This window comes from Xenopus laevis, chromosome 6S (genome assembly GCF_017654675.1).
Source record: "Xenopus laevis strain J_2021 chromosome 6S, Xenopus_laevis_v10.1, whole genome shotgun sequence".
NCBI classification, from domain to species: Eukaryota; Metazoa; Chordata; class Amphibia; order Anura; family Pipidae; genus Xenopus; species Xenopus laevis.
In genome coordinates this window covers 101,785,330-101,802,577 of record NC_054382.1, presented here as the reverse complement: position 1 = coordinate 101,802,577, position 17,248 = coordinate 101,785,330, and the positions used below count along the sequence as shown (strand labels likewise).

The 17,248-nt window shown below is 38.4% G+C and overlaps 1 protein-coding gene across 3 annotated transcripts in view; it reads right to left on the bottom strand.

Annotated features, from left to right (window-relative positions):
* The window catches only part of fam110b.S (family with sequence similarity 110 member B S homeolog), a 103,187-nt gene that overhangs the window by 61,434 nt on the left and 24,505 nt on the right, over positions 1-17,248 (bottom strand). For all 3 annotated transcript variants that reach the window (XM_018223737.2, XM_018223735.2, XM_041567874.1), the window contains exon 2: positions 9,708-9,851. The gene's annotated coding sequence lies outside the window, so the exon portion shown is untranslated. The remainder of the gene's footprint in view (positions 1-9,707; positions 9,852-17,248) is intronic.

The window sequence follows — 17,248 nt, the reverse complement described above, 5'->3', positions numbered from 1 at the left end:
GGGGGGAGAGTAGAGTCAGGCCTAAGCAGATTGTGGTTGTAGGGGAGTCAATTATTAGGAAAGTTGATAGGGCAATTTGTCGTCCGGATCGCTACAACCGAACAGTTTGCTGTCTACCTGGTGCCAGGGTTCGGCATGTGGTTGATCGGATAGACAAATTATTGGGTGGGGCTGGGCACGACCCAGCTGTCTTAGTGCATATCGGTACTAATGACAAAATAAATGGTAGATGGAAGACCTTAAAGAATGATTTCAGGGATCTAGGCTCTAAGATCAAGGAAAGGTCTTCCAATGTAATCTTTTCTGAAATTTTGCCTGTGCCACGTGCAAGTTTAGGAAAACAGCGGGAGTTTAGGGAGCTTAATGCGTGGCTCAAGTCTTGGTGCAGGAAGGAAGGGTTTGGGTTCCTAGAGCACTGGGCTGACTTTTCGTTGGGGTACAACCTATACAGCCGTGACGGTTTGCACCTCAATGGAAGGGGGTCCGCGGTGCTAGGGGAAAGAATGGCTAAGAGGTTGGAGGAGTGTTTAAACTAGGCAAGGGGGGGGTGGGTGAGATAAAGGATTATGGGGAAGCTAGTGTAGACGGGGCAGTGGGGTTAGTAAGGGGTCATGGGGGAGGAGTGAGGGGGGCATCCAGTTTACCAGCTAAGGAGGTCCCTCTGTTACAAGGAAAACAGAATAATACTAACTTAACGTATAATTCTTCACTAAGTAATGCACATTTCAAAAGTAAAAGTAGTAACCTCCGCTGTATGCTGGCAAATGCACGGAGTTTGTCAGGTAAAATGGGAGACCTAGAATTAATTGCATGCTCTAAAAATAATGATATAATTGGTATCATTGAGACCTGGTGGGATGAAACATGTGACTGGATTGTGAATTTAAATGGTTACACCCTTTTTAGGAGGGACAGAGGGATTAAAAAGGGTGGAGGAGTGTGTTTGTATGTAAAGCCTGAATTAAAGCCATGCACTAAAGAAATAAAAATAGCTGGCACTGGTGAGGGTGTAGAATCACTCTGGGTAGAGATTTCGACTGGGCAAAAGGTAACAAAAAGAATTATCATTGGTTTATGCTATAAACCACCTCGAATAAGTGTCGAGTATGAAGCCCAGCTACTCTTGCAGATACAAGCAGCTTCACAGCTGGGTCAAGTTGTTGCTATGGGTGACTTCAATTATCCAGACATTGACTGGGGTAATGGGGTTGCTAAGACAGAAAAAGCTAGTAGGTTTGTAAATATGCTGAATGACAACTTTTTATTCCAGCTCGTTCAAGAACCTACTAGGAATAACTCTCTTTTGGACCTTGTAATAACTAACAATACTGAACTCATCTCTAACATTTGTGTGGGAGAGCATTTAGGGAATAGTGATCATAACATGGTCTCCTTTGAGATTCTGTTGCAGAAGCAATTCTATAAGGGAGTAACTAAAACACTAAATTTCAGACGTGCAAACTTTGACAGTATAAGGGCATCTCTGCAACATATTAAGTGGGAAATGCTTTTCACAGGGTTAAACACAGAACAAAAATGGGAAGTCTTTAAAATGCTGCTTAATAAATATACTTGTCAGTATATTCCACTTGTAAGCAAGGAACGTCGTTGCAAAGCAAAACCTTTTTGGTTCAATAGAAGCGTTGGTGTTGAGGTGGGTAAGAAAAGACGTGCTTTTAAGGCTTTCAAGTTAGCTGGTACAGCCGAAACATTTATAAGGTACAAGGAGGCCAATAAATCATGCAAAGAAGCTATAAGGCAAGCTAAAATTGCTATAGAAAAGGATATTGCAGCAAGCAATAAAAAAAATCCAAAATTATTTTTTAAATATGTCAATAGTAAAAAAATGAAGCAGGAAGGGGTGGGACCCTTACTATCAGAGGGGGGTCAGCTGGTTGATGAAAACAAAATAAAAGCGCAGATTCTGAACTCATATTTTTCATCTGTCTACACAAATGAAGAACCAGTAAGTGAAGGTTTCCTTCTTAACACTCCCAATTCTAGTAATACAACTAATGATGCATGGTTCACACATGAAGAAATTCAAAAGAGACTTGAACATGTTAAGATTAACAAAGGTCCAGGGCCAGATGGTATTCATCCCAGGGTAATTAGCGAGCTTAGCTCTGTGATTGCCAAACCTCTTTACTTAATTTTTCAGGATTCATTGAGATCTGGCATAGTGCCGAGAGACTGGCGAATTGCTAATGTGGTGCCTCTATTCAAAAAAGGATCCCGTTCTCAGCCTCAAAACTATAGGCCAGTTAGTCTGACGTCAGTATTAGGAAAGCTTTTCGAAGGATTAATAAAGGATAAGATACTGGACTTCATAGCAAATCATAATACTATGAGTTTGTGCCAGCATGGTTTTATGCGTAATAGATCTTGCCAGACTAACTTAATTTCTTTTTACGAGAATGTAAGTAGAGACCTCGATTCTGGGATGGCAGTGGATGTGATTTACTTAGACTTTGCTAAAGCATTTGATACAGTGCCACACAAAAGGTTACTGGTTAAATTAAGGAATGTTGGCCTGGAACATAGTATTTGTACCTGGATAGAGAACTGGCTAAAAGATAGACTACAAAGAGTGGTGGTAAATGGAACATTTTCTAATTGGACCAGTGTTGTTAGTGGAGTACCGCAGGGCTCTGTACTAGGTCCCTTGCTTTTCAACTTGTTTATTAATGACCTGGAGGTGGGCATTGAAAGTACTGTTTCTATTTTTGCAGATGATACTAAATTGTGCAGAACTATAGGTTCCATGCAGGATGCTGCCACTTTGCAAAGTGATCTGTCTAAACTGGAAAACTGGGCAGCAAACTGGAAAATGAGGTTCAACGTTGATAAATGCAGGTTATGCACTTTGGCAAAAATAATATAAATGCAAGTTATACACTAAATGGCAATGTGTTGGGAGTTTCCTTAAATGAAAAGGATCTAGGGGTCTTTGTAGATAACACGTTGTCTAATTCTGGGCAGTGTCATTCTGTGACTACTAAAGCAAATAAAGTTCTGTCTTGCATAAAAAAGGGAATTAACTCAAGGGATGAAAACATAATTATGCCTCTTTATAGGTCCATGGTAAGGCCTCATCTGGAGTATGCAGTTCAGTTTTGGACTCCAGTCCTTAAGAGGGATATAAATGAGCTGGAGAGAGTGCAGAGACGTGCAACTAAATTGGTTAGAGGGACGGAAGACTTAAATTATGAGGGTAGACTGTCAAGGTTGGGGTTGTTTTCTCTGGAAAAAAGGCGCTTGCGAGGGGACATGATTACACTTTACAAGTACATTAGAGGACATTATAGACAAATGGCAGGGGACCTTTTTACCCATAAAGTGGATCACCGTACCAGAGGCCACCCCTTTAGACTAGAAGAAAAGAACTTTCATTTGAAGCAACGTAGGGGGTTCTTCAGTCAGGACAGTAAGGTTGTGGAATGCACTGCCGGGTGATGTTGTGATGGCTGATTCAGTTAATGCCTTTAAGAATGGCTTGGATGATTTTTTGGACAGACATAATATCAAAGGCTATTGTGATACTAAACTCTATAGTTAGTATAGGTATGGGTATATAGAATTTTAATTAAAAGTAGGGAGGGGTGTGTGTATGGATGCTGGGTTTTCATTTGGAGGGGTTGAACTTGATGGACTTTGTCTTTTTTCAACCCAATTTAACTATGTAACTATGTAACACAGACGCAGATGTTTTATTTTATTTAGCAAAGGCTATACAACGATCTTTTTTTTTTTTTTTGAGATATATCTTTTTGTTGGCTTTCACTCTTGTATATGTATATGTAAGAGTCAGAACCAGAACCAAAAGAATATGGTGATCCAAACAATGGGAGGGGGGGGGGGGACCTTATCCGGAAAGGGCCAGGTCTCAAGCACTCTGCATAATAGATTCCATACCTATATATACTGCATGCTGATTATGTAATTTTAAACACAGTCTCCTGATTACATGGGAGCTAGTAAAGGAAAATGCAAAACAACCATCTCTGCTTTACAATATGGAAATGAAAATTGGTTGAATATATTTTCAATATATGGCCTATTTATTGTGCTCACGTTTAACATAGCTCTGCATAGGCATATATACCTCCCAACATTTTGGATACAGAAAGAGAGACAAACATATTTTGACCACGCCGATTTTTTGTAGCCATGCCCCCAAATTACCATGTTCATGTTACAAAATTTGGCGGGTTATGGAAGTTTGAACACATTTCTGTGGTTTTTATGTGTTATTACAGTTTTACTAATGAAAGTGAGTTGCCCTTTAAGCTGAAGTCATAGTTTCCCCAAGAGACCTGCTTATCTTAAATTGTTACAATAGTTTCTTTGCGTATCTTAAATTGTTACAAATGTATCGAAGTGCGCCTGTCACGTATTCTGGGCTCTGTGCCAAAAGCCAATATAGTTTTAGAAACTTTGTATCTTTTTCTGGACTGTCCCTCGAAAAATGAGACAGTTGGGAGGTATGGGCAAATACTGGCCCTTTAAAATAAGGACCAGACTTCAGTGTTCATGATACACATTACCTCATCCTAAGAATGGGAGGGAGAGCTCAGACACACAGAGGTTTATTTACTGGCTGCTGCAGAGGCATGGTGACACTATTAGGGAATGCATATGCAAGAGAGAGATGGTAAATTTGCCAGAAAACTATCGAGGTACTCCAAATATCTCCATGCAAGGTGTTCTATGGAGAAGTAGAAAAAAATAGCTGGATCATTCAATGAAAAATGCAAGTGAAACATTACCTTGACCTTGATATACTGTATTTATTTGTATTCTACATATAATTTTCCCCATTTGCATTTTATTTTTTTCCGTTTCTGTTTTCCACCATCATCTTGCACCTTGTATTCCATAACCTCCCCCCCAATTGCTTCGTCCTGTTTTACCGTTTCTTCATTATCCTTCTGTTCAGCAGTCTTTGCATTCCTCATTCTGTCACTCACTGTCACGGTTTTGCGACCCCCAGAATTCTGTAATGCCCATTCTTTACACTTATTCCATTATCGGTTATCTTCCTTTTTCTTCATCCTCAAGCTTTGTGTTTTGCTCTTTGTATTTACACCTGCCTTTGTCCCTGTCCCCTTGCCTTTTGCCGTCACCTTGTGTCCTGTCTCGCCTGGTGGGGAAGAGTCTTCATTGCATATACTGTAGATGGTTTAGGAGCTGAAACATGGCCATTGGTTTTAGTAATTAGAAAGGAGTTTTGTTCATAAGTCAGATTTCACATGTCATTCACTTAACTTATTTGGCCCCAGAGTGAAGTCTCTTAAAACAACTGGAAAAGCTTGTTGCTTTGCTCTTCCAGATTTTAAATAATCCCTATCCAATCCATGTGCGAATACGAAACATTGCAGTTATTTTCCCATGACCTATCACACATCTGGTTTTGATTTACATTATTTTGTACAGCAGTCTAAAGCACCAAATCAAAGTGGATTAAAGCAATAAACATACATTTTTTACATGAATGAATCAATGATACGCATGCAAAAAAATCCCAAGAAGGATGCATTTGATCTGAGCTCAGCATAATCACCTAATGAAAAGTAGGACTCATTACAAGCATACCAAGCATAAAAAAGTCAATAAATGCTGCTTTTCATACATGGAAGCTGCTAGGCTGAACTGGTTGCATTTGAATTTGAAGAAAACACTGATCTCCCACAGTCAGAGGTTTTATGTCAGGTTCTATCACTAAATCAATTCATGCAGCACCCACAACCAAAGATCTTTCAGTGTTTCTTAACTATTGCATTATTTTCATTTCTGCAGTCCTATAATTAAAAACTTGCTGAGACCAAATCAACGGCTTGCCAACAATGGTTGCTGCCTTTAATGGAGAGGCTTTCAGACAATTGTGGCACCAAGAAGGTCACAGAATCAGATTGCAGACTGCAATGGTACTCAAATAGAAGTGTTGTATAAGGGATCACAAGTGAAGGGACAGAAACGTCATCCAATCATTCCACTAAGGGGCCCATTTACTTAGCTCGAGTGAAGGAATAGAATAAAAAAACTTCCGATTTTCGAATGGTTTTTTGGATACTTTGACCTTCGACTATGACTTCGAATCGAACGATTCGAACTATAAATCGTTCGACTATTCGACCATTTGATAGTCGAAGTACTGTCTCTTTAAAAAAAAAAAAACTTCGACCCCCTAGTTCGCCACCTAAAACCTACCGAAGTCAATGTTAGCCTATGGGGAAGGTCCCCATAGGCTTTGGAACAATTTTTAGGTCGTAGAAAAATCGTTCGATCGATGGATTAAAATCCTTCGATCGATGGATTAAAATCCTTCGAATCGAACGATTCAAAGGATTTAATCGTTCGATCAAACGATTTTTTGTTCGATCGGTCAATCGAACGAATTGGGGTAAATCCTTCAACTCGATATTTTAAGTCGAAGGATTTCAATTCGGCAAATTAACCCTCGATATTCGACCATAAGTAAATCTGCCCCTAAATGTTAAGAACTGCTATTCTACCCAAATAGTAGTAGGGTTAAATTTCCATTTTAAAGCCGTTTTATAAAATCAGGGGCTATGTGGCCTGCTTAAATGACCTTATGTAGGAAAGCATTTTATGCTGAAACATGCAGAATATGTCCAACATCTCTATTGCAGTTGGCCAATAAAGGGAATTACTAAAATAATAATTTTGTAAAGAAGATTCTTTTAGAACAACAGTATACAAAAAATCTGTGGTGTGCTGGATTGGGTTTGAGGACCAACAAATCCCCTGATTGGCTGCAGTATGGTTATAGTTGAAAAGCCTTGGTACAGGTGAGGCATTTAAACAAAGAAAAATGTACGGGACTCCTAACAAGATAACTGGACATTCTCTGGCCTAAGAATTATCACACATGACATTTTATCTGTGACTTTTATCTGGATAAGTTCCCATACAGTTAAGGTGTGCAGAATAGGGAAAATTCTCAATATAGTCCAGAGGAACTTTAAAGGACTCAACCCTGCAAAGGCATATAATCTTTTAAATACTATTTCTAAATATGAGAAAACACTGACACTGACACTGGAGCTACACCTGCTCTTTCTTGTGTAGAACAGTAACAGTAAATGTGCCTCCATTCTAAATGTCAGCACAGTATTAAACCCCAGATAAAACTCTTTTAATAAATTATAGATTAATTTCTTTGCAAAAAGGTACAATACTAGAAGCAAAGTAGTTTGCTTATAAAATTCAAGAAGTACTTTTAATTTTACCATCCTAAAAAATAACAAATTAAATACAATATTAAATACAGCAGAGGTGCAACAATTTTTTTTCATACATCACTGCTTTTTTGCCTGGACGAAACTTAAAAAACTATTACCGGTAACAAAGGAAAACTTCTTGCTAATTCTATAATGTACTGTAATTGAAGAAGTCATTGTGTATTACCTACACTGCATGCACTCATGTTTCCTTTTTAAAAAGTACTGAAAGAATAACAATATAAAACAGACAAATTGTCCAGCGGAATCAATTGTATCTACACATACAATATTGTTGTCTCACATACAGAGGTCGGTTTTAAGTGCACACATACAGAAAACTACCATTTCAGTTACCAGAAGGTAAATCTTGTAAAATAGCAATGGCTCCTTATAAACATACCCAAACAAATGTCACCTACAGGCCAACCATTTACAGCTGAACTTCTTGGCTGTCACGGATAATATCACAGGTTCTTGTGTGTGCAGACTGCATAGAGTAGCCATAATTGATCTTCATGTGTTAATTGCTATGGGAAATCCCCCAATGTTTCAGTTGTTTAAAGATCACTTATATAGGTTAGGGACAAAGGTAGTGGATCTTGGAATGTGTAGAAATGCAAACCAAGAATCTGCTCCCCTGTTCCATGTGCCTGCACCCGGATATATAACCTTGGTTTGGGTACATGCAAACACAGCAGAATTTACACGGTTTACAACAGTTTGCATTTCAGTGTCAAACACCATTGTGTCTACCTGTACCACAGCAGAGACAACGTATCCAGGTGCAGGCACAGCTCAGTTTCTCCCTCTCACCCCACCAAACCATCGAAGGAGCAAAGCCTGAAGCATTTCATGGTTTGCTCAGTGGCCATAGGTGTGCCCTACCAAAAGCAAAACTTGCAAAGATCCCTAAGCTTAGCTTCTCAACAGCTGCTCAGAGCCCACTGAGCATGTGAGCATCGCAGACACTTTCCAAGATGGTGACCCCCTGTGACATGTTTTAAGTCCTGGATCATTGTTGCTATTGAGAAGCTGAAACTTTAAGCTGGATCAATAAATTCACTATATAAAATATGGCATTTTTAGCCATATTCATTTTTAGGGTTTAGTTCTCCTTTAATGCCTTTAAGAATGGCTTGGATGATTTCTTGGTCAGACATAACATCAAAGGCTATTGTGATACTAAACTCTATAGTTAGTATAGATACGGGTATATATAATTTATGTGAAGTTATGGAGAAGAGTGTGTAGGATAGCTGGGTTTCATTTGGAGGGGTTGAACTTGATGGACTTTGTCTTTTTTTAACCCGATTTAACTAGGGTACTATGTAAGAGCTCAGTACTAAAGCATGAAAACTTTTTTCAGGAAGAAAAGTGAACAACTAATGTATTTTCATCTTAGTGGATGACACACGAAAATGACTTCACTATTTACTGCATAGGCTGTTGAGATGATAATAGAGTTTAAGACTGTATCTATTATAACAATTTGCCTATAAGGCACAGGGCTGTTTTGCAAGGGTGTATTGTAGCAGGCAGAAACTCAACCCTAAACTGCACCTACAGGCACCCACTGGCTTCAATTGGAACTGGTATCACTTCTAATACAGATGGTTTCACCCTGCAAACACTCTAATGCACGTTTGGTAGGAAAACTAGTGTCAGGAGCAGTTTCATGGATATTTCCATGTGAACATAAGTTTGTTTACTCACAATAATCTTTTTACCAAAATAAACGTCCATTGATTTCATTTGCTTGTGCCTATAAACATAAGGTCATGCCGCTGGTCATATGCAGCCCCTTGCTAAAAGTAGTTATACTTAAACCAAGCCCAATATCAACTGACAGCAGTGCGTTTCAAAGTCCATCTACAAAGTCATTCAGGTCTGTGTGACTTATCTTTAAACCAACAGCTATTCCAAGGTAACAGAATGTGCACAAATAGACAGACTACACTTATGAAGGTAACGTTGCCTTTTTTATTACGGACTCGTTGTATACAAAAGATGAACATAATCCAAAGGGAAAACCAGAAAGCCAACCAAATTATAATAATAAAAAACGCGATTTTGCAGAATAAAAAGGAGTAGCCGTTACATTAATGTTTATCAGAAAGCTGCTTTGAATTCTATTTCAGGTACAGAAAGCCCTTGTGCATTTTCACACTGTGGCCCAGAACTAGAAGAGGGACTGAACGTGCTACTCTGTTCTGTATTCCTCTGAGTTTAATACATATTATTAGCACAGAAAGCACCTGCCAGACTAGACTACGTCCCCAATGGGAAAAGATGCCAACACCGGTAGACAGAATTAAATATTTATTATTTTCGATGTAGAGCAGGTGATAAACAATTTCCGATCATCCTTATTTGAAATTTTTATTCTCCAAGGGCATTGTCACAGTACACACATTATGCAATCTTATAAAGACCACAGACAATTAATGATCATAGCTTTACCTCATTATTTGTTGTAGTCCGCAAGGAGTTTGTTTTCTAAGCTCTTCCCAGAGTTCTATTCAATATGAAGTATCCGCATTCTAAGAAGCTATTCATTAAAGTGTTCATACTGCAGCAATCAACTTGGTAACATACTCCCTGGACCTGCAGAAAAATAGATAACACAAGAAAATAATTAGAAACATAATGAAATAGAAAGACAATATACACTTCTGCAATTATGTTGCCACTGCCCACACACGGTTATAAATGCAGAAAGCTATTAAAGCTGAGTTTTGAACTTCGTTTTAGGAACATATCCCCACCTTCTCATGACAAAATGAAATACAAGTATGGGAACAGATATACAGAATGCTCGGGACCTGCATCCTTTTGGAGAAGAGATCTTTCTGTAATTTGGATCACCAAACCTTGTCTGCTAAAAAATAATTTAAACATTAATTAAACCCAATAGGCTTTTTTTGCCTCCAATGAGGATTAATTATATCTTACTTGGGATCAAGTACGAGGTACTGTTTTATTTTCAGAGAAAAAGTAATTAAAAAAATGTAATTATTTGAATAAAATTGAGTCTATGGGAGAAGGCCCTCCACTAATTTAGAGGTTTTTGGATAATGGGCTTCTGGAAAATGAATCCCATTCCTGTACATAAAAAAAATTATATATTGATCACCTTACTACGGTTTCAGGAGGATTTAGAACAAATGATCATTCACCCCAAATTTCACCCTAACTGCTATCATTCCTCCAAAGTTTGTATGAAGGTCCATGAAGGATAATTAGCCTTGCTACCACGCACTCCAGATTTTCTCATAATGTTCCAATGAGCCTCAGCAGCTCAAATATAGCAATGAAGACTTCATGCTGGTGTTCAGGAAACCATTCATTCAATGAAAGAATCATAAGGCAATTGAGTTTGCACCATAAGGTACACCTAGTTCTATACCTCCCAACATTTTGAAAATACAAAGAGGGACACTGTGGTGAGAATTTTTCACCAAGCCCATTTATGGCCACACCCCCTAATTACCATGTCCATTTTACAAAATTTGGCAGGTTATGGAAAGTTTAACACATTTCTGAGGGTTTTAAGGTCAGGTTTTATGTGTTATTACAGTTTTGCTAATGAAGGTGAATTGCCCTTTAAGCTGCAAGTCACAGTTTCCTCAAGACCTGGTTATCTTTAATAGTTACAGTTGTTTCTTTGCTTATCTATAATTGTTACAATTGTTTCTTTGCCTATCTTAAATTGTAACAAAAGTATCTAAGTGCACCTGCTACGTATTCTGGGCTCTCTGCCAAAAGCCAATTAAGTTTCAGAAACGTTGTATCTTTTTCTGGCTGTTCAGTGCAGGAGATGAAAGTGCAGTGCAATCCGGGACTGCGGGTTGAGCCATCAAAAACGGGACTGTCCCGTGAAAAAACAGGACAGTTGGGAGGTAAAATGGCCTAATATTCTTTGGGCAATATACAACATGGAGAGAAATCACCAGGCCTAAAGCAGGCAATACATGCGGAGATCCAACTTGAGGTGAGCGATATCGGGCTGGTTCGATCGCGGCCCATAGTGCCCAACGATCGGATCACAACCCTTAATCCGACGGGATTTTTAAACCTGCCTTGCTGATATATGACCACCTTAATGCATCCCATTAGAATACTGCCCATACCATTATAGATCCATCACCAAGAGTAGGCAATAGACAAGGTCAAATGAAGACATCCTTTTGCACACGTTAGAATATAGGATGAACCCTTTCTGCATATTTATGTGTTGGCCTAGAGTGCCAGTAGTTCCCAAATGACAGCCCTGCTACAAATCCAGTGTCAAACAAGGCCTTGTCCTAGGGCAGCGGAATTTTAGGCGGTGGCATGGTGCCCAACCATTCTCAAATGGGTTTACAAACACTGCGGATACTCAGGAGATACAATAGTTTTCAAAATTTCCAATGCACTAATCCCCATTGCTACGGTCCAGAAGATGAAAATTTGTGCGAATAAAGGGGAGGGGATAGGGGCGAAGAACATCGGTAGATGTAAATCCAGCCCTGATGCCCCTGCAGATTCCATTGTCAAATACCAGGGCAGTGACCATGAAACAAAGATGGGTATGCTATTTCTTTATCAACAGTATGATGTTGGTTTCATGCATTATTCATGGTTAGAAACAATAAATAGTTTAGCAGCATACTGAAATGCCTCCTAAAACTTCTTTGAAACTCACTTGCCTTATGCTGATTATCAGACCTTTATCTGCCAGACTGCTAATTAAAATCCAGTGTGGCTGGGAGTTAGTTCCTTCCAGTTTAAGTTGCTCCTCTGTGTATATCTTATTTACATACTATATACATACTCAATAAGAACGTATAGTTCTATATTGGTGACCTGTACATCATACAATTCAAGGAAAAGACAAGAAACAGCAGCAAAAGGAAACAGAGTATGCTTGATATTGATGCATAGAAGTGTGTGTTAATATACGAGGCAAAAAGCAAGACTTCAGTGTGACACTATGACATTAGTGAAAGAAAACAGCTTTGGGGAACAATGTGGAGATAATCCTCATTTATTCTGATATCTGCATTCAACCATGCAAGTCCCGTCACTGAGCCATGCTATAAGTTTTATTCGTAATCTTTGGATTTGGTCGGATATGAAAGAGAGATCCATCCGTACGCAGATACTGCCAATTCTCGCTCTCTGTCAGAAGAGACTTATCTAATCAAAGTCACTCGCAGAGCCCCTAAGAACCGTTTATTCTAGCATCGCAAATAATAAAAGCATTGAGGCTAAGTATGTACATAGCTGCAGGGTTAGACAAATATTTTTATCATTGGACACTCATGGGGATCGGGAGCAGGGAACATCTGGCTCTTCAGCTGCTGCTAATGAATTCCCAGAGCCTTTAGAGCTCAGGTTTCTGGGACTTGTAGTTCAAAAACAGCTGGTAAGTCCCATGTTGGTATCCACATACAAGTATTAATTCTACCCCTTCACTTGATTCATTATGATCCCTTATTAAAGTAATCTAATATTTAGCATTTTTCATATTCTCCTCCTGTGTCCCACCAACTACTTCCAGCCGCCTGCAGCCCTCCAACTGCTAAAAGTATATGTGACTGGTGCTTTGTGAAGCCCTTTAAAAAGAGACGCCCCAAGACAGTGACCCCTGCTTTTACCCTTCTAAATAAAGCTTTTGCCATGTCTGGATTGTTTGCAAATAACCTTTAAATATCCAAAGGAGAATAAAAGTCCATCGTAAATTAGGCAATAAACCAGTCAAAAGGCAGAGAGAGAGAGAATACATCAAAGTTTCCTTATTAAAACCAGAAATATTTAAACTCTGGAGCCACTATACTATTTGAAAATGGTTACTCTCTGGATTCCAGAGCAAGGAGACATGCTAAGATAAAGATTTATGAACACGCTGCCCATTGCAGACAATTAGATGAATGCGGCTGTTTAAAATGGGTAATCGTTCTGAAATGCACATATTCCCAGTAAACCTTACTTATGTTTTCTTTCTGGGCCAAATCAAGTTTATGTCCTAGTTCTCCGTCTCTGGGCCTGGGAATGGGGCGTACAGATGGAGCAGAATGGATACATTATTAATAACTGTGCTCTATGGCAAAAATACATCTTTTGATTTACACCTACACCAAATATTGATGCCATCACCAGTCTGAGAAAAATTGGTTATAGGAGAAATGTTTTCCTGCAGGAAGTAATCACTAATCACAAGTATTAGGAGAAATAAACTCCTGTATTCACATTCAATGAACGTTTACAGGGTTCTGTGTATTTTGAAAATAGTTTAAAAGTTAGTTAGCATTTTAATAATATCATCAATGTGATATTTTTAAAAGTGTACATTAAGCTTACAAAAATACCTCCCAACTTTTTGCAAATGGAAAGAAGGATCAAAAGATCACTGCCATTTACTGGCCCCTAATTACCATGTTCATTTGACAAAATATGCCAGTTCATGAAAGTTTGAACTCATTTCTTTGGTTTTTATGTGTTATTACAGTTTTGCTAATGAAGGTGAATTGCCCTTTAAGCTGTGAGTCTAAGTACTCCCAAGAGACTTGCTTATCTTAAATTGTTACAATTACCTTTTCTGCTTATCTTAAATTGTAACAAGAGTATCGAAAGTGCACCTGCTGAATGTTCTGGGCTCTCTGCCAAAAGCCAATTAAGTTAGAAACATTGTATCTTTTTTTTTTAACTCTGAAAAGTCATGTACCCTCTAGCTGAATGAATATTTTTCACTTTCAGAATCCTAAACTTTTTAAAAAATCCCTCAGAATGTGGCTGTGTGTCTTTTCATGATCACAAAGCAGAATATCTTGCTCTGTAGGTTCAGCATCTGTAGGAATGCCCTTCCCTGCTCTGGAACTAGAAGTGGGCTATCACAGGTGACAAGGGGGTACCAATAAAAAGGAGAACTAAACCCTAAAAATGAATTTGGCTAAAAATCCTATATTTTACTTAACTTATTGTACCAGCCTAAAGTATCAGCTTGTCAATAGCAGCAATGATCCAGGACTTCAAACTTGTCACATGGGGTCACCAACTTGGAAAGTGTCTGTGACACTCACATGCTCAGTGGGATCTGAGCAGCTGTTGAGAAGCTAAGCTTAATTATCAAAAATTATCAACCCCATGTGATGGTTCAAGGGGTGTTTATTCCAGTAAAATTGCCCTTGCCGTCTATTATACACTTGAATGGAAAACAGTTAACAGAGGAGGCACCAGAGAAGGCTTTGAGCACCAGTAGACAAAATACCCAATGTGCCATCAGACCTCAGACCAATTACTTTAGCGAAGTGATCCCTAACCAGTGGCTCATGAGCAACACGGCTGCCTGTCCACATAGGGGCTACCAAATAACCAATCACAGACCTTATTTGACATCCCTAGGAACTTTTTTCATGCTTGTGTTGCTCCCCAACTTTTTGCTACATTTAAATGTGGCTCATAGGTAAAAGAGGTTAGTGACCCCTGCTTTAGCTGCTCCTATACCATTTTCAAACGCATTTGAAATGATGATTGTTGATTAATAACTGTTAAGCACATCCACAATATCTTGCTAGCCAAAAGCATACATTTTTTTTTTCCACATTTATGAGCTCCCTTCCAAAGCAGAAAACCCTAGAGATAGCTTTCCTTTGATGGTTGACAAGCATAGCAATAGGTAGGACAATTTATTTGTGATTTTTCTGTGATACAATATATAATTTATCTTTCCAGAGAAATTCCATGACAGTAATAGACTTGCCAACAAGACCTTATTTTTTGTGATAATTCGCTAAATTAAAAAAAAAAAAAAAAATGTGAGTAGGAAAGTGTATTTTTATATTCTTAATACAAGATACGAATAATCCTGCACATTTTTTCCACACGTTTTTAACCAAACAAAAATATGGGGGGGGGGAGACGATAGTTTTACTAAAAGTAGCAAGCCCTTTGGTTTCTTCATTTTGGCACCAGCAAGAACAACTAATAACCCACAATCCCTTAAGGCAAATCAACATAAGCCATGACTGCATTCCACTTAACCATGGACTTGTTAGCACACATTTTACGTTACCGCTAGAATGTGATGGACTGTATGATACACAACGTGTGCACTTCATGCCCACAGATCATCAGACCTATATTTGAGCACACAACGAGCTCATTCAGTTGCAGATATATCAAATACGTGGAAAAATATAATCAATAGCATTGACTACAATACTCTAAAATGCCCACAGTCAGCAATTTGAACTTCTCCGACTTCTCAATCAATACACCCAGTTTTTTTTTCATTTAGTTGATTAACAGATGATTCAATTTTTGAGAAAGGGATATGTGACTCAACAATCTGATTGGCAAGCACTTCCATGAGAACACATGGTATGAATTATTGTGGTCAAAGATGTCACATGGTACTTTACGGACTGCAATTAGAACTGACCTCCAGAGGAATTGCAGCATGAAAGTTTAGGCTGACTTTTCCAAATTTAGGCACTATTTATAAAAGAAAAATTGGCTAAGACCCTTAAGGGTCTTTTTGTGTGTTCTTTGCCAGTCTTGATGAGACCAATTAGTATAGACATTCAGAATACAACAATACAAGGATTTTTGCCTGAAGCCCAAGCAGTCACAACTTTAAAACCACTAAAATAGTTTGCATGATGGAGAGTGTGGCGTTGCAATGCAGAGAGTGTTCATGTGCACTTTTGGGATCTCTAGTTTACACACAAAGAGTCGATGCCCTAGATTTGGAGCAAGAAGAATTAAACTGGAAAGAATAGGAAAGACACTCACATGTATCATCTAGGCTCTGTGTCCTTTATTTCAAGCCACCGTTTGACTTGTGCAGTGAATTAAGCATTTCATCTAGAATAATTGCACACAGTGTTGATGACAAATTTATAAGCGCAAACCCCTCCCTCGATAAAAGGCTTCTCAATGTGACAATATTTGAAGTGAATCTCTTGGGGAGGCTCATTTGTCAGCATTCTGATTGGCTTTTTAAGGTTTTATAAACCACGAAAAACCGAATATTCTCTGAAACCACAAATGCCAAGTAGTTTATAAAAAGCAGAAATGGACAATAATGCAGAACTAATCTGAAAACTAATGCAAACATTCTTGAATTTGTAGTGCAAATACAACCAAAAAAAAAGAAAACCTCTGTAATTTTTAATTAAAAAAAATAAATAAATAAGATTTTAATAGGAAAAGGACAAATCCTACTACATGACCTCAACAGATTTTACAAGGGGACATTTTATACAAATTTCTTTTTTTGTTTGATAAACTACACATTTTCCACGGTTGAGTGATTAGTATAATCCACAATTTTTCGAGCTAAATATGATTTGTGAAAACGAACGAAATACAAATGTTGTAAATCGTCCATCGGTGGAATAATAAGTTGGTTTGCCTCCTTTGTGCAAATTTAATAAAGCTTTTGCAAACCTGGAAACTGTTTAGTGAGCACTTCCAACAGTTGAAGCAAGATTGCAAATGTTATAGTTTGCACCAGTGCACAGTGTATGTAATAAAACTTCTTCCTATAAATGTTATGTTTGCTCCAAAAGATTAACCTAGCTTCAAGAATATCTTAAAGGAGAAGGAAAGCTAAAGAGGCATTTTATTGCCAATAGATTAGCTGCAATAGTGCAAGCTAGAATACTATATTTATTCTGTATAATGTTTTACCAGACCTGAGTAAAAAGCTCTAGAAGCTCTCAGTTTCTTTAGGATAGCAGCTGCCATATTAGCTTAGTGTGACAACTTCCTGACTGAGACTCCCTGCTCACTTATAGCTCTGAGCTCAGATTACAGCAGAGAAGGGAGGGGGGGAGAGGAGCAAACTGAGCATGCTCATGCCCGGGGCAAGGAGGTTTAAGCTGAAGGCAGGAAGTCTGATACAGAAGCCCATGTGTACACAATAGAAGGAAAGAAATGCGGTGTTTCTTTTGACAGAGGACTCGGAGAAGCATTACTTTGAGGGTTTACTGGTATATTTAGTTGGACCTTTCTGA